Source organism: Equus caballus, chromosome 16 (genome assembly GCF_041296265.1).
Source record: "Equus caballus isolate H_3958 breed thoroughbred chromosome 16, TB-T2T, whole genome shotgun sequence".
Lineage (NCBI taxonomy): Eukaryota > Metazoa > Chordata > Mammalia > Perissodactyla > Equidae > Equus > Equus caballus.
The window spans coordinates 97,325,695-97,353,208 of NC_091699.1; the positions used below are offsets into that span (position 1 = coordinate 97,325,695).

A 27,514-nucleotide genomic window follows, 5' to 3' on the forward strand; every position below is an offset into this window, starting at 1 on the left:
ACCCATCCTCTGAATTCCTTTCATTCCAAAAATTCTTTACTAAGAAGTGCAATTTCTTGGAGAGTTCATGTGAATTGAAAAATTTCTAAATTGTGTGTGTGTGTGTGTGTTGTTTGGTATAATGCATAAAATTGAATAGAACAAAATTTACTGATGTTTGGAAAATGATGTCTTACTTCAAAAATTTGAACAGCAATTAAGTGGCACAATAACTTAGGGAAAAAAGGAAGCTCCATACCCTCCAGGTTTCCCGATTAAAAGGGGCCCATCTCTAAGTTGAGAGAAGATGTCAGTCATCACTTCTCCCATTTGAAAATCATACGAAGCTTTTCAGAGGCACACAGGCGGGGAGGGAAGCTGAATGACCGCTCCCGTCTATAAAAGCCATTGTCTGCTTCCAGAGGAAAAGCTCTCAGCACGGCTTTGACGTTGCGCTCCTGAAATACAGCTTGAGAAGCTCTTCTCAGGGCTACACAGAGCACAAAGGTAATGCTTATGATTTACCTCGCATTTAAAAAGAGAAACAAACCAACACAAAGACCTGCTTATTGTTTTCAGACTCTGCTTTAAAGAGCCCCTAAAATATTTCTTTAAAATCTGCTTTTATTCTGCAGAGTTTCCTCCTACCACAGCCTTGATTTTTTTCTTGTGCTATCATATTCAACCATCTCACACTCGTGCTGATGGTATAAAAAGATATTTGTGCTGCAGAATCTTTGCCTAAGTAAAAATATAATTGAGTAGAATACCATAGATTACATTTACCATAAATCATACGACCTAAACTACATACTCGGTATAGCAAGATACAGATACAGACGCCAATTTGATTTTGATGGTTCAAGAGCTTTCCCCCCGACTGGTTGCTGGAACTGGCTCCCAGTGGCTTGCAACAGCTGATGGTTAAATTTTCAGGAATGGCGTTGGTAGCTTGAAATCAGTCGTGAAGGGAGTATTTATATCACAGAAACCAGCAAACTTACAAACCAGCCCTTTTGTTCTCCAGAGAGTCCAGTGTGTAAACATTAACCAGCATACCACTACCTATGTGTACATACACACACACGTGCACACATGCACACTCAGTGACGTTTGTATGGTTGGGGGTGAAAAATCCAACGATTAATATTCAATTGGCTGTTAACATGCTCTCTAAAGCTATGAATCAAGTACACTATTTTCTTCAGAGAAGTAGATAAAGGCGGGACAAAAGACGAGTGTCTCGTAGAAAATTTATAAATTGGTTTTAGAACATACAGTTCTAGACTTTCTCTCCAATTGAAAACATGTTCAGTCAAAATGAATAACTGGTTTATTATCTTAAACAAGGGCTCCATTTACAACTGAGCAACTGTCTTCTTTTGGGGGAAATTTCTTCTAAGATCCTTCCTCTTGCGTCAGAAAGGAGCCCAGACTTAGACTCGGTTCCCATTTACTGTGTGACGACATTTCTTGGCAAAGCAAGAGACTCAGCGTGCTGTTCTGCCAGTGCAGACTCAGCCTCAAGGCACTGTAGCTCACGGAGCTCCCGGTCACAAGGCCTTTATTGTGCCTAATGTGACACAAACAGGGAAGCAGAGAGGCAGTATTGGTGGTGGTACCGAGAGTTGCACACACTTGCTGCCTGAGCAGTTGTCTGCGGCAAGACTGGGGAATGCCTGAATTAGCTGACGCTACCATCTGTTGTGCCCAAATAGCCTTTAGCACGTAAGACGGATTCCTCTCTTCTGCCCCGGAGCTCACGGGGTAAAAGGGGTTGAATTTAGAGACATCTAAGATTGATACGAAGACCAGCACAGTCCAAGGTTCTCTCACAAGGCTTCTTATTAAGGAAATTTCTGAGACGTAGGTCATATTTCTATCCATTCACATTATTGCTTTTCACATGGCCAGCCCTGAGCGATAATAACTAGAGCTCATCATGGTCTTGTATAATTTCACTCTTTAATAAATCAGATTGCAGTTACGACACAAAAAGCATGTAATTAATATGGGAGAATCGCACACTCATGATTGATCGACACCTATAATTATATGATAATTTGGCTTCTTATCTTTAGTAAAAGGTTTTGAAATTTCATTTTTACAGGGTTTGAAATAAAATTATGTGGTATGTAAGTACATTTTGTAAACGTTCTGTTTGTTTTTGAGCAGAATACATATTTTCTGTGTGAGAGAGGGCACATGAAGTTCCCTCACATGACCATGGTCTCGACCTTTCTCTAGTGACTGCCGTACTTTGAAGACTTACTGACTGTCTTTCCTTCTAGATGGATTATTTCCTTAATAAATCTGAAATATCTCTCTTTGTCCTTTTTAATGTCTTGAAATCTACTTTTTTTGCTATTAAATATTAATATATCAGATTTCTTTTTGTTAATATTCACCTATTACAGATTTTTTTCACCTACTGTCTTAAACCTTTTGTGTCCTTTTGCTTAAATGGACCTTTTATAAATCATATAGACTAGATCTAAAACTTAACTGGGCCAGCCCGGTAGCACAGTGGTTAAGTTTGCACGTTCTGCTTCAACGGTCTGGGGTTCCCCGGTTTGGATCCCGGGTGCAGACCTATGCACTGCCTGTCAAGCCATGCTGTGGCAGGCGTCCCACATATAAAGTAGAAGACGATGGGCACGGATGTGAGCTCAGGGGCAGTCTTCCTCAGCAAAAAGAGGAGGATTGGCAGCAGGTGTTAGCTCAGGGCTAATCTTCCTCAAAACAAAATTAATTAATTAATTAAAACTGAACTGTATCTGAGAATGTTTGTCTTCTAAGAGGTAAATTAAACCGCTCCCATTTTCGAGATGCCTGAGTTTGGCGATTTCTGCCACGTCCTGTCTGGTGCTCTATTTAACATGCGTTTTATTCCTTGGTGTTTCCTCTTCTACTTATTTTTGTGTTGATCAGTCATTCTGTTTTCACTTCAATCCACAGTTTGGAAGTTTGATATTTTTAAGATTATTTTAGGAGTTCTCTAAATTTTTGAAAATTGATTTCAAGCAAAGAAATCATAAACATACAACTTGATGGTTTTTTTGAAGATTGTATTTTTTAGAGCACTTTTAGATTTACAACAAGATAGAGCAGAAGGTACAGAGAATTTCCCATATACCCTTTGCCCCCTACTCATGCACAGCCTCCCCCATTATCCACAGCACTCACCACGCTCGATGAGCCTGCACGGACACAGCACTATCACCCAGAGTCCGTAGGTTACAGTAGAGTTCACTGCTGGTGTCGTACATTCTATGGGTTTGGACAAATGTTTAATGACATGTGTCCATCATTATGGTCTCATACAGAGTATTTTCACTGCCCTAAAAATCCTCTGCATTCTGCCTATTTATCCACACCCCACCCCTCACTGGCAACCACTGATCTTTTTACTGTGTCCATAGTTTGGCCTTTTCCAGAAGTTCATATAGCTGGAATCACACAGTAGGCAGCCTTTTCAGATTGGCTTATTTCACTTAGTAATATGCATTTGAGTTTCCTCCTTGTTTGTTCAAGGCTTGAGAGCTCATGTCTGTTTAGCACTGAATGATATCCCAAAGTCTGGATGTACCCGTTTGGTTATCCACTTGCCTGCTGAAGGACATCTTGGTTGATTCCAAGTTTTGGCAATTATGAATAAAACTGCTATACACATCTGTGTGCAGGTTTTTCTGTGGACATAAATTTTCAACTCCTTTGAGTAAAAGCTAAGGAGTATGATTGCTGAATCAACGGTAAGAGTGTGTCTAGTTTTGTAAGAAACCTCCAAACTATCTTCCGAAGTGACCGTGGCGCATTGTTTTGGCTTTGGGCCTTTCTAGCAGGTGTGTGGTGGTATCTCAGGGTTGTTTTCATCTGCAATTCCCTGATTACTTATGACGTGGAGCATCTTTCCGCTTGCTTATTTTCTACCTGTGTATCTTCTTTGATGAGGTGTCTGTTAAGGTCTTCAGCCCATTTTTAATCAGGTAGTTTTTTTCTTATTGTTGACGTTTAAGAAGTCTTCAACCTGATGATTTTTCACACCCAGGTTAAGACTGACATTGCTGGCATCCCAAGGTCCCCTGCGCCCCCTTCCAGTTCTAATCCCCTTCCCGAGAATAACCGCTACGCTGACTTCTAACATACAGATTAGTTTGCCTGGTTTTGAACTTGATATAAATGGAATCAGGCAACATCTTTTTTTTTTGCTGACATTATGTTTGTGAGATTCATCTGTATCATTGCATGTAGTGTTTGTTTATTTTCATTATTGTATAGTACTTCGTTGTGTCACTATGTCAAAATTTATCCACTCTACTGTTCATAGACATTTGGATAGTTTCCAGTGTTTGGGAATCACATATAACACAGCCATAAATAGTCTAGCACAGTCTTTTGATGCATGTTAGTACTCATTTCTGTTGGTTGTATTTCTGTAAATGAAACTGTTGGATCATACATGGATCATACATTATACATTCAACTTTGGTAGACGGCAGGTTTCCCAAAGTGGTGATACCAACGCGAACTCTCACCACAGAGCATGAAAGTTCTAATTGCTCCGTATCCTCCCCAACACTTGATATTGCCTATCTTTTTCATTTTTGCACTTATATTTTAAACCTTAAAATTTTAACACATATTTAAATATAGTTTATAAGTAATGCTGGGTCAATCCTATCCATAGCACCCAAATACATTTTTTTCTTCCTCTTCCTATATTGAGATCATTTGGGTTTTTAATTACATATTTTATTATTATTACTCCTTACAAACAATACTTAATAATTACTAATACCTGTTTTTGTTGTCACTACTGATTTTTTTTCTTAAGTAAATTCCGCAGTTAATCTTTCAGAGAGGGTATGTGAGAATTACATTTTAATAACTGAAAATGTCTTTATTTTTGTCTTTTCATGTAAATGACATGAAATTCTAGCTTCAAAATTATTTCTCTCCTTAGGGAAGGGTTGTAAAAGTGTACAAACCTTCAGATATAAGAGCAGTAAAGTTGAGGATCTAAATGTATAACATGGTGACTGTAGTTAACACCATATTGTATAGTTGACGCTTACCAAGAGAGCAGAACTTAAATGTTCTCATACAAAAAAGGGGTAAAAATGTGAGATGACAGACGTGTTAATTAACTAGATGGGGGATCCTTTCACAACATATAGGATGTCAAATCACCATGTTGTATACTTAAATATCTTACAGTTTTGTTAACAATATCTCAATAAAGCTGAAAAGAATTATTTCTCTCTTAAACCATCAGAGATATTTTTCCATTGCTGTGTATTTATCTTACCACTGAGAAGTTAAATGTCATTCCAATTCTTGCTGCATGATACGTAATGTCTTTTCCTCTCTAAAGGATTTTCAGATTTTTTTGATGTCCTGAAATTTCACTATGATGTGTCCGGAAAATAGATCTTTTCATTTATTCTACTTGGCACTATAAAAATTTCTGCCTTCTTAAAGTTCTGAAATTAAAAGAAAAATTGCAAATATTTCCCCTTTCCATTTTCTTTGGTCCCTCCATTTGCATTTCCAGTGAAATTTTTTAAGTCTTTTGATCTATCTTCTTTCTTGGCCCTTTGGTGCTGCATTGTGAGTGAATATTAAAGCTGTGTGTGCATTTTTGCATGTATATAATTAAACCCCACATATATATCCTTAATCTCAAAAACGATTAACACTTTCCACTTTACTGATCTATTTTTACACACATACCATGTACACATATATGGAAAATATAATAATTTTTTTGCTGAAGCATTTTAAAGCAAATTCAAGACATCTTATCACCTCATCAATAAGTACTTAAATATTTCTAATAGGCGAGGACGTTTCTTTTCAACTTAACTACAGTACCATTACCACTCTTAATGATAATTCCTTAATATCATTTAACATGTAGTCCATGAACAATTTTCTCTGATTATCTACACCAGTTGGTTTGTTCAAACGAGAATGAGTCCACATAGTGCATTTGGTTGATTTGTCTCTTAATTCCCTTCATTCCATGACAGTCCCCACTCATTTCTGAAATACTGTTTGTTTATTGAAGAAATGAAGTCATTTGTCCTGTAGAACTTCCCATATTTTGGATTTTGTTGATTGCATCTTTGTGGTATTGTTTAGCATGGTTTTCTTGTCACCTGAATTTCCTTAAACTAACATTTAGATCTGGCTGCTCAGTGAGATTCAGATTCAGCTTTTGGCAAGATTCGTACACGGGTCGTATTAGTGTGCCGTGCGAAGGCAGTTCCTTCTCTCTTAGTGATGTTAAGGCAAATCGGTTGGTTCAGGTATTGTCTGCCCCATCCATCCACTATAAAGATGCTTATCAAGCTGTTATCTTGTATTTTAGTAGCCATTAATAATGTTGTATTAACCATTATTAGAGGAGGAAAATATTGATTTTTCTAACAATAGAGATGATTATTCTACAAAGGAGAACTTTTCCTCATCAACTTTTTGTTATCTTGAAATAGTTTGTACATAAAAGACAAGATAAATGCTAATTATTTCACAGTTTTCAGAAGACAACAATAATGTCTATGCATAGAATTGTGGAGTTTTAGTATGAACTCATGGATTTTTACATGTTTGACGTGTTTCTATCCATTATAGTCGTGATTCCTTTTTGATGTTCAAATTTCTGTTCTTTAGCCAATGTGAGTCAAAACTGGCTTTGCGTCTTTTCGAAATGACGTTAGTCATCCCTGACAGCTTCCCTGCTCTCTAGCACAGCAAGATGTCCCGGCTTATCTAGTGCATTCTCTGCCCAGGCTCATACTGGGCATTCTCCAAAGAAACTTCGCTCCTTTTCCTTTTGGAGAGAAAAGGTGTTTGGAGACCACAGTCGGGTACTAGGGTACTCATCGTTATGGGTTGCCATTGCTCCCATGCCTTTTCAGCAGACAGAGGTAAGAAGTGTGTGCCTATGGATATTTCCAATCCAAAAGGGATTTCTACTGGATATTTTTATCTGAATATTATAGAGTTTTTACTTAACTCCTTTAATTTTATTTTTTATTCCACTAAAATCTTAATTGTTAATAACATTACCATAATTTTTATTTTTCTTTCTTATTATGCATATTTAATTATTCCAAAAAATAGAAATATTATTAAAATATGTATATTTTATTGTTCTTTTCAAATAACTATATTTATAACGATTCTGCTCTTTCTCCATGGAAGTGGCATCATCTTGTCTTCATCTCGGAACGTTGCACTTTATTTAACTTTCTTTCTTTTCTTCCATTAAGTTTATTGCTTCAGATGCTATTTATCCTGCCTTTTTGTTCTTGTTGCCTCACTCTAATAGTGCTGGTTTTCCTTTTAAAAAGCAATTCTTACCTTATTGGAGATTTCTTTTTCCCCTGTGGGTACGGGAGCTGTGCCTCTTGCTTCAGCCGATCTTGAGTAACTGTGGGGTCGAGGCAGCACCTTTACCGCAGGGCGTGACGTGCCAGGAGCTGGAAAGATTCCCCTCTTCCTCCAGAGAAGCCACCTGGGTTTCTGCATCTCCTCTGAGCGCCTCTGCGCACCTTGCTGCCTGTGCGGGTGGCCCATCGTCCCAGGATTGGCGCCAGCCACCCCAGCCGTCTCCATCCATCGCTCTGATCACCGTCCGGAGCGAGATCATCGTTGGAAGGTTCACTCACTCTTAAGCTTTCCTCCTTTGTTTGCATCAGGTCTCTCTTTTGCCTGTTTTGGGTCATGCTTCTGTCTTCACTTGAATCAGAGCTACCTTCTATCTTTCAGAAGCTGATTACTTCTAGTCCTCTGGTGTTTCTCCCTGGTTTTCCTTTGGAAATTTTAAATGTACATTATATATTTACCATATCATATGTACTTAAACATATACGTTATCATATGGAAACACATGTAATTATATAGAAATATATCATATCGTATTACATAGAAATATATTATAAATTATGTGGAAATTTTAAACATATTTTCAACAATTACCAAAATTGTGGTAATCTTGTTTTGCCCCCACCCTTTTTTTTCTGGATTGTTTTACAGCAAGCTGTATGCAGTTCAGCTTTCTTGTCTAAATAGGCCCCTCCAGGCCGTGTAATGGGGTCCCCAGTGATCTTCCCCTAAACGTCCTCCTCTTCTACACAAGACTCAAGCTTGAGAGGTGGTTGGGCTCTGACCCTCCTTGAGAAAGAACACTTTCATCTCAGGCCCACATGCAGGTTTCTATTCTGCATAACACATTACCACCAATTTAGTAGCTTACAGCAGCACTCATTCATTGTTTCGTGTCCTGCGGATCAGCATTCCGGGCAGTCTTGACTGGGCTCTCTGCTGAGGCCTCACGAGGCTGAACCCAAGCGTCGCCTGGACTGGGGCCTCATCTGGAGGCTCTGAGGGAGAATCTGCTTCCAGGTCATTCAGGTGTTGGCAGAGTTTAGCTCCTTGCAACTGCAGGACTGAGGTCCACATTTCCTGGGTGGCTGGCAGCCGGGGGTCCCTCGCTCTCACTCCTGGAGATCTCTCTCCAGACCTTGACATGGTCCCTTCCATCTTCACAGACAGCTTCAAAGTCCTTCAAATCCTTCTTGTGCTTTGAATCTCTCTGGCTTCCTCTTCTGTCACCAGCCAGGCAAACTTCTTGTCTTTAGCGGGTTTACGTGATTCGATTAGGCCCATGCAGACAGCCGCATTGTGGTTAGCTCAAAGCCGGCTGATTAGTGACTCAGCCACTTGTGCGAAATCCCCTTGCCATGGAAGAGAACAATCGTAGACGTGCCTGCTCAGCACACCCACAGGTGCGAGGACTCGGGCAGAACATCTTCAGAAGCAATCTTAGAATCACGCCTACCACGGCTGCGCTCATTTTTACTTGACTTTTGCCTCATTTAATGATGAGTTAGCTTTTAAAAGTCTCCTGAAAAACGGGCTTCTGGTGGAACCTCCCCTCTGGCTTGAAGGTTTGTCCATATATATCAAAATTTCAAATTATGCCGTAGTTGAGACATACATTTAATATGTAAAAAGATAAGTACACATTCAAGAGAGCTTTTGAGTGTTAATATGATTCTCCCACTTGGAGAAATACTTAAATCTTCCTCCACAGAAACATTTAGCTCTTTTTATGACATAGAATTTGAAGAGAAGACTATTGTTGAAAGAAATAAGTTCAGATAGTCACCGAGTGTCTTGAAGTATGCACAGAAAAGTATTTTCTAAATCCTTTCTTTTCAAAATGCCAACAGTTCTTGATAAATGAAAGGTCACGTTAATTCCCTTGGCATTTAAATCGGCACGTTTAACGTGATTAGTTGACATGGTATTTAATCCATGATTGTGCCTGCGTTCTCCTATTATTATGTGAAATACTGATCTGGATCCAGAAGAATATTAAACAATTATTAATTGATTCTGATTATGCTAACCTCTGCAATTAGTTCTCTCCCATTAGTTTAATGAAATGAAATAACAACTTTGCTTTTATAAACTACAACCTACTTTGCCTGTTAGCTTATGCTTATGAAAAATAAAGCTTCAGAAATAGTCTTGTGATATAGATGTAATAATAATACAAACCATTTCCAGTGTGGAAGCTGTATGGCCATCTGTGTCCAAAGGACAAAGTTTTAAAAAATACAGTCGTCCCCTCCTTATCTATGGTTTTGCTTTCCTTCATTTCAGTTACCTGCAGTCAACTGCGGTCTGAAAACATCGAATGGAAAATTCCAGTAATAAACAATTCGTATGTTTTAAATTGTGCACCATTCTGAGTAGCATGATGAAATCTCTCGCTGTCCAGCTCTGTCCGTCCTGGGACGTGACTCATCCCTCTGTCCCGGAGATCCACGCTGTAGACCCACCTGCCCCAGCATCACTTAGTAGCCAAGTTAGTTATCAGATTGACTGTTGCGGTATTGCAGTACTGGTGTTCAAGGAACCCTTATTGTACTTACTAATGACCCCAAAGCCCAAGGATAGTGATGCTGCAATTCAGATATGCCAAAGAGAAGCCATAAAGGGCTTCCATCAAGTGAAAAGGTGGAATTTCTCAACTTAACACGGAAAGAAAAAAAATCGTATGCTGAGATTGCTGGATTTTATGGTAACTTTTATTACAGTGTAGTGATATGATTGTTCTATTTTATTATTAGCTATTGTTGTTAATCTTTACTGTGCCTAATTTATAAGTTAAACTTCATCATAGGTATGGATGTATAGGAAAAACATGGTCTCTATAGGGCTCAGTACTATCCACTGTTTCAGGCGTCCACTGAGGGTCTTGGAATGTGCTTCCCGTGGATAAGAGGGTATGACTGTACTCAAAAACCATAACTAATGCATTTTACTTATCATCCTTGGAACAAAAATCAGAATTTGCAGTGAACACTCACTTCCTAAAAAAGTGGCACCAACGAAAAAATCCCACAGTCACGAAGCTCTATGGAACGTGTACTTTGGCGAAGTTTGTGTTGATGTGCACCTGCAACGTGTCAGAATCACTCACTACAGGTGTACAGATGCAGCGTACACAGCAGCCTGTGGAACCAGGGGACTCCGCTTGGAAAGACCCAGCAGCAGCCACCTGCTCTTCCTCGCGTTTGCTGAGCAAATTCCTCTTTCGGCTTCCATAGCTGGGACGCCTTCCGCTCAGTGCAAAATCACTTTTTTTTTTCATAAAAGGGACTCTTGGAGTCACTTTGATCTATTCACAATGATCTGCTTGATCACGCGCGTGTGTTGATGGTAACAGCGCCCCCTGTGTGGTCCTCAGCTGCCTGGATCACACCGCGCCTGGCACTTCTGCACTGCTGCACAAGAGCAAATAGGAAATCATTCTTGCATTGACTTAAGAAAATAGTGAACACTTTTTAAAATATTTTTAAAACAATATGATTGTTTAGATATTTATCTTCCAGATAAGTGATCTATGTAAATAAACTCCATAATTTCCTTTTTAAAGGAAAGAAGAGAGGATATGAAAGGGGAGGTAGCTCTGGGAGAGATACAGATGAGTTGGGCCCCTTGGCCACAAGACAGTCCCTCCCTCTGCAGAGCTGTGTGATTTAATGAGCCAGACAACCCAAGACTCCACTACTGGAGACGCTTTTGGGTTAACATGTGTATTCCTTTAAAGTACAATCTTGGAGTCTTATATTTCAGTCAGATTATTTTCATACTAAAACGTGATTATGAAGACTTTCAGAAAAGAGAGATCTTATTTGAGAGGTCTGAAGAAGCTGAATGGAGAAGAGATTGGCAATATTGGAGCAAGGTGGCCTCTGTGAGAAAGGTGGGGTGAAGGGCTGTGGTTAGGAACCCAGCGGGGCTGGGGGGTGGTCTGAAGAGGAAGGACACAGAGACACTTGGTGAGCACTGCAGCAGTACCTATGGCCAGCACTCTGCCAGGAAAAGAAGGGGAAATGCCTTCCAGCCCTGAGCATCCCCTTCAGATCCTCTCTGCGCACCAGTCCTCCAACGTTACTGATGGTCCTGTGTTTGTACACCACAAGAAGAGTTGAACAGATTTTGGGGGGCTGGTTGATCAGCTAACCATCATTTACAGCTCCACTCTTTGGGGAAATGCACACCAAGTACCCCAAAATAGGAACTCAACTTGTTCTAAGAAATGCATATTAGGAAAAACTTAAAATCTTTGTAGAAAACACACAGAAAGAGAAAAAAAGTAACACAAATACATAAATAGCTTGCATAAATTTTTTGTCCTACTCATACAGTAACGCAAATTAGTTAAATCTGATTGCTTTCCCCTTAATTCTCATCCAATACCATTGGATACTCCATTGCCAGGAAATGGAGTTTTTCTTTGGGGTTTAGATCTAGGCAAAGGAAAAATAGTATTTCACTGCATGGATATCTTTTCGAGTCTTACAGGCCAAGACATAGAGATGCAAGGAAAAAAAAAAAAAACTTGGAGCAGTGTAAATCTTAAAGGTTTGCTGAAGACCTAGTGGGACCTCAAACACGCTTTTGGACAAATAGGCTCAATGTGATTAACTCAGGGGGTTTCCCCACGGCCGACTGGTTAAGTTCGCGTGCTCCACTTTGGCAGCCCACGGTTTCACCAGTTCGGATCGTGGGTGCAGACATGGCACCGCTCATTAGGCCATGCTGAGGCTGCATCCCACGTAGCAGAGCTAGAAGGACCTCTAGCTAGAATATACAACCATGTCCTGGGGGCTTTGGGGAGAAGAAAAAAGAAAGAAGATTGAGAGCAGATGTGAGCTCAGGTGCCAATCTTTAGGGAAAAAAACGATTCACTCGAGTTAAATGGTAGGTAACAAGGTGCTCCCCTCAACTTTATTTCTTTGGGATTATGCTATAGAAGATGGGGAAAGGACGCTGAAGGGACGGGAGGATTGCTAGTCGGTGAGTTTGAGGAAGAGGTCAACGGAGAGCGTGGAAGAAGGCAGGTTCAGCACGTCTCACCTGACGCATTACCCCAGAAGGAGCTAAAGGAGCAGAGCAGGGAGGGAGGGTTTTTATAGGGTTAGACTTCTTAAAGTAATTCAGTGTTGCTCTTAAGGGCTTAAAGGATCTTGTTCTTAAAGGGAATGAGAAACTGAGTCATAAAATGACTTAAAATACATTTCACACCCTGAACCGGGTCTTCCATTTTAGACAAGTTGTATACTCCTCAGTCTGTCTCCATTTGTAGATAGAACACACTGAATTGGGTCATTTGTAAGAGGCCCACAGCAGTGTCTCCCCATTATATAAAACCATAAAAATTCTTTCTGGGAAAAGCAAGCCTGTCCTTCGACATTTCAGTTGTTGGATGTTGTGCTGGATTAGATTGCAAAGATTACATAATCTCTCTGAGGGCCGCAAGACTTTCATCCTCTCAGCTGGCACAGAAACAGCTAAGCATTGTCAGACAGCACTGGAACAAATATGTGGGTATGTTCTGTCACTTCATTTATACCACAAATCCTTGGCTTCTAAAAAATCAAATTGGTTTATCCTTCCTCCAAGTAATGTTCTGTCACGATCCAAGACTGGGGAAAGTAGGATTTGATTTCAAGAGTTTTTAATCCCTTGAAAGAAGAGCTCTTCAACAGGATCAGGACTGTGGAATATCAGAGTTCAATAGGTCTTAGAGTTTTTCAACTCTAAGCTCCTCTTTTTATAGATGAACCACTGAAGACCAGAAAAGTATTTGTCCAAGTTCACACATGTAGCTAATGGAAGAAGAGAGACCAGATTCTGGCCTTTTGAGTCTCAGGCTTCCAACACTTGAATACTAAAATGAAAATAGTTAAACTCAAGCAGAGGTGCTATCGCCCTCAAACCTGGCTGTGCAGTAAAATCACTGAAGGGATTTTTTTTTTAAGTGAAATTCCCAGATCCCACCCTGGACAATTCAGTCAAAATCTCTGGGTGGGGACACCTGGCTTCTGTATTCGTTTTAAAGTTTCCCAGGTAAATACAATGTGGAACCAGTTTGAAAGCCACTAGTCTAGAAAAAGAGCCAGGCATCTTTAGCTGGGATGACCACACATCCCTCTTTTTCAGCATGTTCTTGGTGTGCATCTCTTGTCCCAGGTCTAATTATTAAAAGGGACCCCTCTCACTCTCAAAAGTGTCCCCGTACGTATGACAAGCTGTGCCCTATCTTTAATCCTTCTGACTTGTAAGCATTGAAGTAACATCTCCAATGGCGAAGGCAAAATTCCCCCTAAAGTGTTAAAAAGCTAGAGCTAGGAATCCTGGTGCCCAAAAGGAATGAACCTGTCCAGCTACTCTGGAATTCTCCCCTTGAGAAAGAGACATTTCCTGCTCCATAATGATTCTTGGCTTCCTAAGCTTAACATGGCAGTATAGCCAGGTTATGAAAGAATTCGAGAAGGCTATGTGTCCAGGATCTGCCTAAACTTAGTACTATGAGTTCTCTATTTCCCTATTCAAGAAATTACAATTTATTAATGTTGGATACATGAGGGGGTAAAGGAATCCTGACACAAAACCAAGGTATGAAGGAAAATGACAAGGCCTATGACATATCCAAAACATTCATGTGTACAATTCAAGGGATTACTAAGTTCCTGCATGGTTTTTTATATTTCCATTTCTGTTTGTTGTTGCTGCTGTTGCTTATTTTAGTCTGGATATTTTCATTTGCAAATAACAGAAACCCAATTCAACTAGCTTAAAGTAAAAAATCTATATATACTGACTTATGTAACTGGGAAGGGAAAGAGTGGCCCCAGCATCAAGAGTAAATACATCCAGACCAGTTTATCCAGACTCTTTCTGTCATGTACCAACTCCGCTTCTGTCTCAGTGTGGGCCTCGTTCTCTCCTCTTGTTGGCAGACTCCACCCACATGATGAGGAGGACCGCTGCCAGTGGTCTAAGATTCATATCCTTCCAGCAAGCAGACCACAGAGGTAAGAGACAACCTTCCACCCTTGTCCCAATAGAAATATCCCAAGGAGTCTGATTGGTTGGCTGATGTCGTTGTTACCTCTGAACCAATTTACGTGGCCAGGGGGATGGGTGCTCCTATTGGACAAGACTGAGTCTCATTCCTATCCCCTAATATTGGGGTGGAGAACAAAAGTTTCCATTATACGGAGTTGTGAAGGGTGCATGGGAAAACTTACTATATGGCTAAAAACAATAACTATCACATAATTTTGCCACCATCCTCATAGACGCTCAAAAAGCAGATGCTTCAATTCAATAGATTAGTAAAGGAAATCTCACAACAGCTTTGGGGAAGACTTGCTTGTTTTAAAATTGAAAGTAAGAGGATATGCTGGGTAGAAAGTGTAAAGCTTATTTTCCTAAACGCATTATTCCAAATTCAAGGTGTATTAAGAATGACCTTTCTTCGCATAAGTATCTGCACCTTTATTGGGAGGTTGCTGTTAGAAACACAGTCACACCCCAATGAAAGAAAGCGACTGAAATCTCTTTTTTATTCTAATAGGACCCTGAGTGCAGATGGAGGAGCGTAAAATTACACAGGAAGTCTAGAAAAGAATGAAATCCAGACCCAGCATGTCCTAACCCTTCTCTGACCCTTAAAAACAAAACCTTTGCAATCAACACTTTAATGCTTTACATTCAAGTATCAGGTGGTAGCAAGAATTTGTGGATTATGGAAACAGAGCCTGAAATAAACAGGTCAACAGACAAGAGGCATGACGTTAAGTAGTGGACTCTCTTCCCCACAAGTTTTAGAATATATTTCTTATCCCTTTGTCTCCAAGTTGGGGCTACATTCAAATGTGAAAGAAATAAATATTGATGGAAGACAGATGGTGAGCATTTTAATATTGCCAGTCCAAGAGAACGAAGTGCGATCCCATAAGCTCCTCTCCAGTGTAATCTCCATTTATTATAGATGTTTTACTGTTTTCAGTTCTCCTCCAGGAATGCAGTTTCAGCACTTTGTAAGTATGAAAGTGTAAATGTAAGTCCACAATTAATTCTCAAAGACAAAAGCTGGAGCACGAGGAAGTTGGTTTTTTTCTTGGAATCCCAGCAAATTATTATGGAGATTAGAGACTGGACGCAGAAGGAGGATATGCCCTCGTCGGTGTAATGACACTGGTCAGAGAAGGACATGTTTTTCCAAACTCAGCTGCTAACTACCCATTCCCGTGCTACAGGGAGCACATTGTGATTCTTTTGAGCAAGGTTTCTCCAAGTTTGAGATGTGAGTGTGAAAGGTTCATTACCCGGTATCACTCCATCCTTCCTGACTTAGACTCTCTGGAGTAATTCTTAAACAAGCTACACTTTAATAACTACTTCTTTACTATTGATCAGTTACTGGTATAATATACACTGGCTCCAATAGATCATTGTTTTTCCCCTTTTCACTTGAATCTTAATAAAAACAATACATGATTAGTCTCATGTTCCTTAAGGAACTTAGAAAAGCATTCCTTAAGCAGAGTTGAGCTTATGCCCAGCCTGCCTCAGGAACACAGACAAACTGCCTCAGGAACACAGACAAAGGTTCCCCCATGGTTCCTTCAACAAATATTTACTGAATACTTATTATGTGACAGCATCTACTTTCTATGTTGGGGGTGAAGCAATGAACAAAACAGAAAAAATTCTGCTTCCATGAACTTTACATTTTAGGTGAAAGAGAGGTATCTAACAAGATATTTAAAAAATGAAAATATATTATAGCAGTTTATATAGTAATACTCACTAAGGAAAGAGATAAAACAGTCTACAGAAATAGGCAGTGAAATTTAGACATAGAGCTGATTCCCCAAGAGCAACAACAGGAGCTTAAGGTAAAATATCTTTAACATACTAAGAGAAACATAGCTGCCAATGTAGGATTTTGTACACAGAAATATCATTCTTTGAAAATGAAGTGAAATAAGTACATTTACTGGTAATAAAAAAGTGAAAGTATTCAAAGTCAAGATCAACTTCCAGTAATGGTGGAGAAAAGAGTGAGTCCATGATCCTGCAACAGATAGTTATAAAACACGGAAAACTCTTTTGGGGGCCAGCCAGGTGGCGCAGTGGTTAAGTTCACATGTTCTGCTTCTCAGCAGCCCAGGGTTCGCTGGTTCAGATCCCGGGTGCGGACATGGCACCACTTGGCATGCCATACTGTGGTAGGTGTCCCACATATAAAGTAGAGGAAGATGGGCACGGATGTTAGCTCAGGGCCAGTCTTCCTCAGCAAAAAGAGGAGGATTGGCAGCAGATGTTAGCTCAGGGCTAATCTTCCTCAAAAAAAAATAAATAAAACATGGAAAACTCTTTAAATAAAACTGTTAAAATTCACTAAGAAATGTCTAAAAGTATAAATAAACTCAAGAAAACTGCACTGGAAGGGCTAAAAATTTTGAACTCACTGCATGAAAACAACAGACTCAAATTGAGAACCTACACTCGCCAAAGCCCTGGCTGATAGCTAAACTACTCACATGTTAGGAGATCCCAGGGGACACCAGAGAGGGGCAGGTAGGGAGCAGAAAGAAATCTATTCTTTAAATGTGGAGTGAGGCCAAGCTGGATATGTGAATTTGATTCTCTTCTTAAATGAGTATATTCTGAATTGAGGGAAGATCAAGGAGCAGAAAATCTAAAGATCAGAAGACAGAACCCAAAGCAAACAAGTAGTAAATTACTCATATCCTTGGAAGCTTCTCTTGCTTTTTTGCCCTGTTCCTATGTCTTTGCACTGCTTTGTAAGCCTGGTCTTCTGTGGTTTCCCCTATGTTTGAAAAACTTATCAGTGAGCCAAGTATTTAGGCATATAAGGGGCTCCCCACAGGGAGGATTATCATGTCTATAAATATGCGCAAAGAACTGAAGGAAAATATGGTATCAATGAATAAACACATAGGCAATCTCAATCAAGAAATAAATACTATTGTTAAATGATAATTCTTAAGCTGAAGAGAACAAATATTAAAGCTATGAAACCTCTAGATGGGCACTAAAGAGACTAGACATGGCAGAAAAACAAGGAGAACTTAAAGACAGCAATTGAAATTACCCAATCTGAAAAACTGAAAAAAATAAGACTGAAGAATAGTGAATAGAATCATAAAAATGTCTGCGACAATAAAAACAGTCTAACATATGAGTAGTTGGAGTCACAGGAGATGACAGAGAAAAAGGAGCAGAAAGAAAATCTGAAGGACTAATGGCTGAAAATGTTTAAAATTTGATGAAAAACTTTAATTTACATATCTAGAAATTCAACAAACCCAAGTAAGAAAAAACACACAAAAAACACCACTCCTAGATACATCACAGTCAAATTGGTGAAATTCAAAGATAAAGTGGAAATCTTGAAAGCAACCATAGAAAAATGAATCTTATATAGGGTAATAATAAGATTAAGAGCTGACTTCTTAGAAACCATGAAAGGTACAAGACATTGAGATGATCTATTCGAAGGACTGAAGGAAAAATGCTATTAACCAAGAATTTTAAGTTCAGTGAAGCTTTCCTTTAAAACTATAGGTTAAAATCATGCAAATATCTCAATTATTACAACAAATTCTTTAATAAAATTAAAAATCCAATTATAATTTTTAAAAAATATTTGCAGCATAGGAATAGAAGGTGATGTCTTTAATTTCATACAGAAAATATTGTACATAATGGTGAGGTAATGTAAGCTTTCCTTTTTTGGAGCAGTTTTAGGTTCACAGAAAAACTGAGAGAAAAGTACAGAGATATCCCATATACCCCACATAACACATAGCTTTCCATACTATCAACATCTTCCACCAGAGTGGTACATTTGTTACAAATGATGAACATATGTTGACACATTGTCATTATCCAAAGTTAATAGTTTACGTTAGGATTCACTCTTGGTGTTTGGTGATTCATTCTACGGGTTTGGACAAATTTATAGTGATATAAATCACTATATATTACTGTATCATACAGAGTATTTCCAGTGCCCTAAAAATCCTCTATGTTCTGCCCATCCATCCTTCCTTCTCCTTTAACCCCTAGTAACCGCTGATCTTTTTAGTTTTTCTATAGTTTTTCCTTTTCCAGAAGGTCATAGAATTGGAATTATAAAGTATGTAGCTTTTCACATTGGCTTCTTTCACTTAGTAATAGGTATTTAAGGTTCCTCCATGTCTTTTCGTGGCTTGATAGCTCATTTCTTTTTAGTGCTGAATATTCCATTGTTTGGATACCAGTTTTTTATCCATTCACCCACTGAAGGACATCGTGTTTGCTTCCACATTTTGGCAATTATGGATAAAGCTGCTATAATCATCCATATGCAGGTTTTTGTGTGGACATAAGTTTTCAGCTCCTTTGGGTAAATGCCAAGGAGCACAACTGCTGAATAGTATGGTAAGAGTATGTTTAGTTTTGCAAGAATTTGCCAAACTGCCTTTCAAAGTGGCTGTACCATTTTGCATTCCCATAATCAATGGATGAGAGTTCTTATCAGTCCACATCCTCACAGCATTTCACGATGTCAGTGTTCCAAATTTTCACCAGTCACATAGGTGAATAGTGGCATCTCCTTGTTGCTTTAATTTGCATTTCCCTGATGATATCTGATGAGGAGAATCTTCCGTATGCTTATTTGCCTTCTGTGTTCTTCTTGGGTGAGGTGTCAGTTCAGGTCTTTGGCCCATTTTTTAATCAGGTTGGTTGTCTGCTTATTGTTGAGTTCTTTCTATATTTTGGATAACACTCCTTTATCAGATGTGTCTTTTGAAGATGTGTGCCTTTTTTCTTCCAACATTTTAAATATTTCATTCCATTCTCATCTTGCTTCCATGGTTTCTCAGAAGTCAGGTGTAATTCTCATCTTTGTTCCTCTATGAGTAAAGTGTATTCTCTCTTTGGCTCTTTCAGGATTTTTTCTTTATCTTTGATTTTCTGTAGTTTAAAAATGATATGCTTAGTGTCGTTTTGGTATTTATCTTGCTTGGTGTTCTCTGAGTTTCCTAGATCTGTGTTTTGGTGTCTGACATTAATTTGGGGGAATTCTAAGTTACTATTGTTTCAAATATTTCTTCCATTCCTTTCTGTTTTTCTTCTTCTAAGTATGTTATACCTTTAGTAGTTGTCCCACAGTATTTGGATATTCTGTTCTATTTTTTTCCTTTGTTCTCTTTGCTTTTCAGGTTTGGAGGTTTCTATTGACATATCCTCAAGCTCAGATAGTCTTTTCTCAGCCACGTCCTGTCTACTAGGAAGCCCATCAGAGGCATTCTTCATTTCTTTTACAGTGTTCTTGATCTCTATCATTTCTTTCTTTCTTAGGATTTCCATCTCTGCTTACATTGCCCATCTGTTCTTGTATGCTGTCTACTTTATCCATCAAAGCCCTTACCATAGTAATTGTAGTTGTTTTTAATTCCCATTCTGATGATGCCAGCATCCCTGATGTGTCTGGTTCCGACACTTGCTCTGTCTCTTCCAATTGTGTTTTCTGCCATTTGGTACACCTTTTTAGTATGACTTTCTTTTCTTGATAGCCCTCTACTGGGTAGAAGGAACTGCTGCAGACAGGCCTTTCGTGACGTGGTGGTGAGAGCCAGGGAGCAGAAGTGTTCCCTGGCCCTGTGATCAGGTCCTAGTCTTGTGGTGAGCCGGTTCCTCTGGACTGTGGAGCTCACAAGTGTTTCTCAGGGATTTTTCTCCCCCCTTAGGTGGGACAGGATGACTAGAAGGACTGGAATTGGGTATTTCCCTTCTCCCAGGTCAATTAGACTCTAATGAAACCCCAGAAGGTTAGGCTCGGGTTAAACAGGTTCTCCTGAGCCCGGGCCTTGTTAAGAAGAATAGAGGGTTCCTTCACCTTCCAAAATGGCTTCTTTCCTCCCCACTCCGTGCTGGAAACATGAGGCGATTTTTCTGGTACTTACTGTGAAAATCTGTTTGAGCTCCTGGACGTAACACTGCAAAAGCATGGTGTCCGCCTGTATGTGGTCCCCCTGGAGTTAACTCTCAGGTTTGTCCACGCTGAGCCTCCAGCAAGTCATCAGTTCTGGTCCAGGTTTTCCTACCACAGCACTGCTGCCCACAGAGATCTCTGTTCCCATCTGTTGTGACTCTCTGTATCCTCCTGTCTCTGCAATTTGAGGAGTAGTGGTTTGCCCTGTGACTTCACTTTTCTTACAGATCTAAGAAGACTCGTCGATTTTTCAGTTCGTTCAGCTTTTTGCTCGTTGTTAGGACAGAGATGACTTCTAAGTGCCTTACATGGGGACTGAATGTATATGATCCTTTCAAGATTGACAACAAGACAAAGATATCTGCGGCCATTGCCTCTATTCAACATCATATTGGTTGACCGAGTCAGTTAAATAAGGAAAGAGGAATAAATTAAAAGGACGAAAGTGATAAATTGGACTATGTTAAAATGAATAACTTTTGTGAATCAAAAAACCATTAAAGAGAGAAAGTGCAAATGGCAGAATGATAGAAAATGCATCCTTCTAACTAAAAGCTCATATCTGGAATATATTAAAAACTTCTGCAAACCAATATGAAAGAGAGATGACCACAGTCCAATTAGAGAAAAATGGGCAATAGACTTGAACAAGAAATTCAAAAAAGAGACATTGCAATGCCAGTAAAGAGAAAAAAAAGGTTCTCAACCTCGTTAGTAATCAGGAAAATGGAAACTAAAGACAAAGTGCATTCTCATTGCATCCCTTGCAGAACGGCTGAAATGAAAACAACGGAGACTGTTACACACTGCCATGGGAATGTAAATTGGTCAACTATTTGGAAAATAATTTGGCATTGACTACCAAAGTGGAACATGCACACATCCTATCGCTGAACTCTTAAGTGGTCCCCGACATGTGCCTCAGGAGACGTGTGCCAGATGCTCACAGTAACATTATTCATGATAGACAAATAGTGAAAACAACTCAAGTGTCCAAAAAGAGTAAATGGATGCATACGTTGTGATATATTCATTCAACAAAATACTGAAACGCAGTGAAAATGAAGAACTGTAGAAACCATGGGGATTAGATGAACGACAATTCCAAAGGCAGAAGAGTCGTCCTCCATGACGTGCTGGCTGTGGTCACTGGCTATTTTCTTCTCTGGGGGCATTTGCCAAACCCTAGGCAGAGCCGAGAACAAAGCCTGATTCAAGCAGAGAAACTGCTCACAAGATGTCAACAGAGAGAAACCAGGAAGGTGTGGTGGTCTTGAGGGGCTCCTGCAACAGATTAAACATCAAAGGAGCCCAATTTTTGAGCACAGATTTTTTTAGGATATATCCAACTTGAATGTTTCTGTATTTTTACACTATGTTTTTCACTTGGCTGGATTCTGTTTGCCAGTATTTTGTTCAGGAGTTTTTGAATATGTGTTCTTGAACAAGATTGTCCTATAATTTTCTTTCTTTATAGTATCCTAGTCTGGCTTTAGTTTCAGAGTTTACTAGCCTCATAAAATGTGTTGAAGAGTGTTCACTCTTTTTCTACTCTCTGGAAAAGTTTTAAAGCATTGTAATTAACTCCTCCGTGAAGGTTTGATAGAACTCACCGTTAAAAGTGTCGGTGTCCAGTATTTTCCTGGTGAGGACATTTTTAACTCCTGCTTTACTGTTTGCATTGCCATGTGAATACTAAGGTTTCTTACTCTTGATTGAGTTTTGCCAAGTTATGTTTTCTAGGGAATTCTTTATTTTGTCTATGATTTTTTATTCATTGGCATAGATTTGTTCACAGAAATCTCTTACTATATTTTACATATCTGTCATTCCTCCAATGATAGCCTTTTTCTTGAACTTGCCTTTTTGTTACATTCATTTTCAAACATACACAAAAGCAGAGAGATTCGTGCAAACCGGAAGACTTAGTGACCTTTGAACTGCTCCTGTCTGTTCATTGTGACCTTTCTGTGTCTTTCTGTTTCTGAGTCTCCTCTTGGAGATCACATACACTAGACCTTTGTTTTAACCCAACCTGAGAACTTCTGCCTCCTAATGGAGAATTTAGCCTCTTTTTCCCCTTTCTTCCTTTGTAAATTAAAATTTTTTTTCTGCTTTATTTCCCAAACCCCCCCCAGTTCATAGTTGTATATCTTAGTTGCAGGTCCTTCTAGTTGCGTAAATTTAATTTTTTAATTCCATTTTTTGTACAGTTTTGAAAATTACATATGCTATTTATACTCATTTATTAACCTTAAGATTTCAACATGCAACTTATTTTAATATCTAAAATTTTTAAATATTTTAAACCTCCTGGAAAACACAAATATTCCATCTTTAACTCCTATCACCTCCCCCTCATCTTACATGTTAATTTTGCTAAATATTTATGGTCTATCTTAATTTAAATACCCACATCAAATATTGATATTTATACCATAATTTTTTTTCCTGATTTACCTCCATATCCCCAAGTTCTTTGTTCAACAGTCCTTCCTCAGGACTGAGGGAATCTCAGAATTCGCTCTTGGACAATTTACTTTCTTCTTCAAGAGTATCATATGTGTCAGCTCTAGTGAGAGAATCCACATCCTGTTTTAGTTTCCTGGAGCTGCAGTAACAAATTCCCACAAACTTGGTGACTTAAGAAAACAGAAATCAATTCTCTCCCAGTTGCAGACGCGGAAAGTCTGAAATCAAGGTGTTGGTGGGGTCACGCTCCCTTCGAAGGCAAAGGAGAGAATCCTTGCTCTCTTCCAGCTCCTGGTGGCTCCCGTCATTCCTTGCTTTGCGGCAAATTAGCTCATTCTCTGACTCCATCTTCACAAGGCCTTCTCTCCATGTGTGTCTTTTCCTCTCCTTATAAGGACACTAGTCATTGGATTTGGAGCCCACCTTAAGTCCAAGATAATTTTGTCTTGAGATCTTTATCTAATTACATCTGTAAAGACTGTTTCCAAATAAGGTCACGTTCTGAGGTTCCAGGTGGACATGAATTTCTGGGGACACTATTCAACCCTCCACACATACACACAAGTCACCCATTTGTACCCAACAAAGTGCACAATACAATGGCTTTTAGGATATTCAGAGCTGTGCAACCATCACCGCAGTCAGTTAAAACATCTTCATCACCCCCAAAAGGAGCACTGCGTTCTTGAGCAAATCCTCTAAATTTCCCTTTAGCGAGTACCTAATGGCTGCAAATGGTTTCAGTTTTTTTATGTCTGAAAATGTCTTTATTTTGTATATATTCTTAAAAATTTAGCAAAAGTTACAATTCCAGATTGACATTTATTTTCCCTGAACAGTTTAAATAAATTGTTCCACCATTTCCTGGATCTGTTATTGTTGTTGAGAAGCCTGCTCTTAGTCTAATTGTCATTTCTTTACTGTAGTGTCTGTCCTTCTCTCTGTTTTTAAAATCTTCTCTTTACTTTTAGATTTCTGTAGTTCCACCATGACGCATCCAAGTGTGACTAGAATTTATTGTATTTATCAAATCTTTATATTTGTGTACGTCATCACATCTAAGAAACGATCAGCCATTATCTTTTCATATGTTGATCTTTTTCCATTCTTTCTCCTCTGCTTGTTGGGAGATGAACTTAGGGGGTGAATTAACTCTGGTCAGCTCAGCTGATTGCATGTTCAGGTCCCCTTCTTGGTGGAGGGCTTTTCTGGGGCAACACCGTGACTGCCAGTCAGCCCATCGCAGACACGCGCAGTGAGCCACAGGGAAGCTGTAGAGAAATGTGACGTCTTCCACACAAGGCCACTTCCGTGCCACTGAGGGGAGACTCAAAGCTTGCCCCACTGGGAGCCGTGGGTACAGTGAAAGCCATCATTTCACATCAAAACCTGTGTTGTTATATCATAAATGAAGAGAACTGTGTTAATTATAAAAGAGACCAGAAACCATTCCTAGGCTGTAGATAAATATTAGTGTTTGGCAACTGATCTCTATTGATTATTTCCCTAAATATCTCAGAGTCCAGGAGCTACAGAAATTGCATCAATCTTACTTTCTGTTTTCAAAGAAAACACACGATATTAGTTGAGCAGTTACTGTAGCCAACATCCCAGGCTATAATGCCAGTTAATTAGGGGTTTTGACAATACTTCTCTTTGAGTGAGCAAAACTCAAGCTTAGAATAGAACATTATCTTATTCATTATGCCAGAAATGAATTCCTAAAATAGATGATTAAACCACTACAAATCCAACTGTCTAGCTGGAAGTTATGTCTTTGTCATAAAGCTTACTCTGGATATTTGGAAACTGTAATTTGAAAAACAGAAATCAAATATGCCCGAGGGCAGCAGTCCATTTATCAGAACATTCCCACATACATACTTTCGTTTGCTCCCTCTACAGACTAAAAGATACTTACATACGCTTGGCAGAAGTTATTGCTGTATCAATGTGTGTTTTTTCTTCTGTATTTTTCCTTCCTCCTTTCCAAGAAGGTAGACAGGCTCTTCTTAATAGCCTTTCCTCGGTGTGGTGGATCTGCCAGGCCTGCCCACAGAAAGTCCCCACGCGGACTTAAACAGGAAACCTGGATAAGGAGAGGAAGTCGCCATGCCGGCGAAGCAGCAATTCCAAGGTCTGGAACGCAGAGTTTTGATCTGGTTCACGTGGAGGCTGAAGTAAGGCCTTTTATGGTAATGTGTTCTCTCCGGGTGCTGACGTGGCTGGAAATATAAGAGGCAGTGGGCCTACCTCCAGCCTGGGGAACATTTCCCTTTTCAGGGGCTGCCAAGACCCCAGAGACTCAGATACAAGGGAGGCAGAGAGGAGCTGACCTGCACACTGTATCCTTGTTGTTGTGTGTTTATGCTCTGCTTTCTCTGCTGCAGGAGTAAACAGGGTCCAGGTGATAGTTCTCACCTATCCTCACGCCCGAGCCAGACGCTGTGGGGATACGTGTAGGGCCAGAAGCAGAAGCTGCTCAAGGTAATCTTTCACGGAAATCTATGCTCATCAGACACACCCTGCTGGTTCTCCTGGAGTGCCTTTGAAGGTACGAGTGAGTCTGTGTTGGGGGGATGGGAGATGGATTTGGGGGCCGCTTGGAAGGAGAGAAAGTCTGGAAGATCCACACCCTGCTCCCTGGCAAAGCCCAGGGTGAGGGGCAACCCCGCACAGGAGTTTCGTTCAGCACATGGCACCCAAGAGCAGAGCTGCTGAAATCGAGGGTCCATGGGGCTCGGGTCATGCAGATCTCAGCAGCACCCGCACAGACCAGAGCTTCGAGACCCTGCATTCATTTTCTAAGCAGCAGGCAAGGTTCCTGATTCCTGTGTCATCCTCGGAGCGAGAGCCGAAATCAGGATCAGGACTGTGTTTCTCAGCCACTTCTCAGTATGGAGAAACCAGATTAGGTTTAAGTTGATCTAAAGATAATAAAGTAATTCATTATTTCCTACAGATCTGACCATGTGGCTTAAGATTAATAATTACTGTATATGGTATATATTTACAATTTATCTTTCAAACTGACAAAATTTCAAAAATATTGTCTATCACTATCTTATAGAACACACACTCACTCCCAAAGGCATCTATATATATACACACACACAAATGCACATACACACATATCATGCGCACGTGCAGTGCACGTATACACATACACATATGCACACGAACACAAGTGAACACACATCCCCACACACGCATGTCCATACCCATGTACATACACACAAATCACATGCACACATGTGCATAAACACCGTAAACACATACCCCCACACATGCACGTGCATCAGCACATGCACACGTGTACATACATGCACATACATGTGTCCATGCATGCACAAGTGGGTGCCTGCATAGACACATGTACATACATGCATGTATCTCGCTTATTCTGCTTCTCTTTCATATGTGTGTATACTACTCTTTGTATATTTTTCATTTTCCACGGTATCAGATTTAGTAGCATCTTCACCCTCGTGATTGTGACTTTCTGGCCTCATTTTATTTCTTTCTTCAAAATAGACGCTTTACAAACTCTCTGCAGATGCATTTCATCCACCCTGTCCTCCATGTCCCCCTCCTTTGCCGACCAATAACCATCGATCACTGGCTCCACCGCCTTCGTCTTTGGCCGAGAGATAGTAAGCCAAAGACGAAGATGCTGTTTCCTCTGCTGCATGATGTTTTTTTCTTTTGAAATGATACACTTTTTCTTTCCTGCTTTAAACTGTAAGTATTTAACCTGCCATTTGAAAAGATACAGACTTCTTTCGCAAGAAGCTCAGCAGAGAAATGAAAGAAATGGAAATGTGTAGTTCATCGTAATAGCAAAAAGAGGGAGAAGATATTTTCAGTACAGGAGAGACATGAAAATTCCTCTCCTTGGACAGAAAGAAGTCAGAAGAGTGGGATGCACTGAATATGTGAGAAAGAAACGGATAATTAAAGAGCCGATTGCTACAGGAGGCAAGAGGGAGCGGCACCAAGGCTATCTTGGAAAAGAAGGGACCTCTTAGAAATAGAATGAAGAGGAAGAGACAGCTACTAAACACACAGACACCCTGATGCAAACTTGGAGGAAGACGATGGAGTTCACATCACTGGCCTCATCTTCTCCACAGGGTAGGAGATACTGCTCCTGGCTGAGAGTAAGACTGCAGCTTAGACAGCGGAAAGGGTTTGAACTAACTGCTGTGGGAAATTGGAAGAAGTAACGATCACAACAACAACAATAACAATGGCACTGTTACATCACAATTGTCCTGTCTTCTGCACCTCCCATTAGCCCAGCCACTGTCCGATCCCTCCACGTCCTTCAGTTGTGTTCCCGCCTAGGGCTCTTGTTCTGTCCGCCCCGGGCCCAGGGGCCTCGTTCATCTTGGTCTTTCCATCCACTGGCTCCTCTATACTTTTTACCCTCTTCCTTTTCTCCTCTATTCACAAAGCCAACCCCACTGTTTCCTTTTGTCTGCAAGAACTCCCTTCTTATTTTCTTGCTACATCTCACATTCAATTCTGCCTTCACTTCCCCCCCACGTCCATTCCAAAATCCACGTTACCTGTATCTACTCCTGAAGTGGAATCTACTGGGGTTCTCCCTTCCTTTCAAGCCCAGTGGCTTCTGTCTGTCCGTTCAGTAGCTGTGACCCTCTCAGTTGCCTC

The 27,514-nt window shown here is 40.0% G+C and overlaps 2 long non-coding RNA genes across 2 annotated transcripts; one reads left to right on the plus strand and one right to left on the minus strand.

Moving 5' to 3' along the window:
• Positions 1-260: 260 nt before the first annotated feature.
• Positions 261-17,602, plus strand: LOC138918294 (uncharacterized). The gene is made up of 2 exons (XR_011427445.1): positions 261-486; positions 14,310-17,602. It is a non-coding gene; the product is annotated as an uncharacterized lncRNA (long non-coding RNA).
• Positions 17,603-19,130: 1,528 nt separating this feature from the next.
• LOC138918291 (uncharacterized) lies at positions 19,131-25,767 on the minus strand. Its single transcript, XR_011427441.1, has 2 exons — positions 24,762-25,767; positions 19,131-24,229 (listed from the first exon to the last, which is right to left on the minus strand). It is a non-coding gene; the product is annotated as an uncharacterized lncRNA (long non-coding RNA).
• Positions 25,768-27,514: the final 1,747 nt, after the last annotated feature.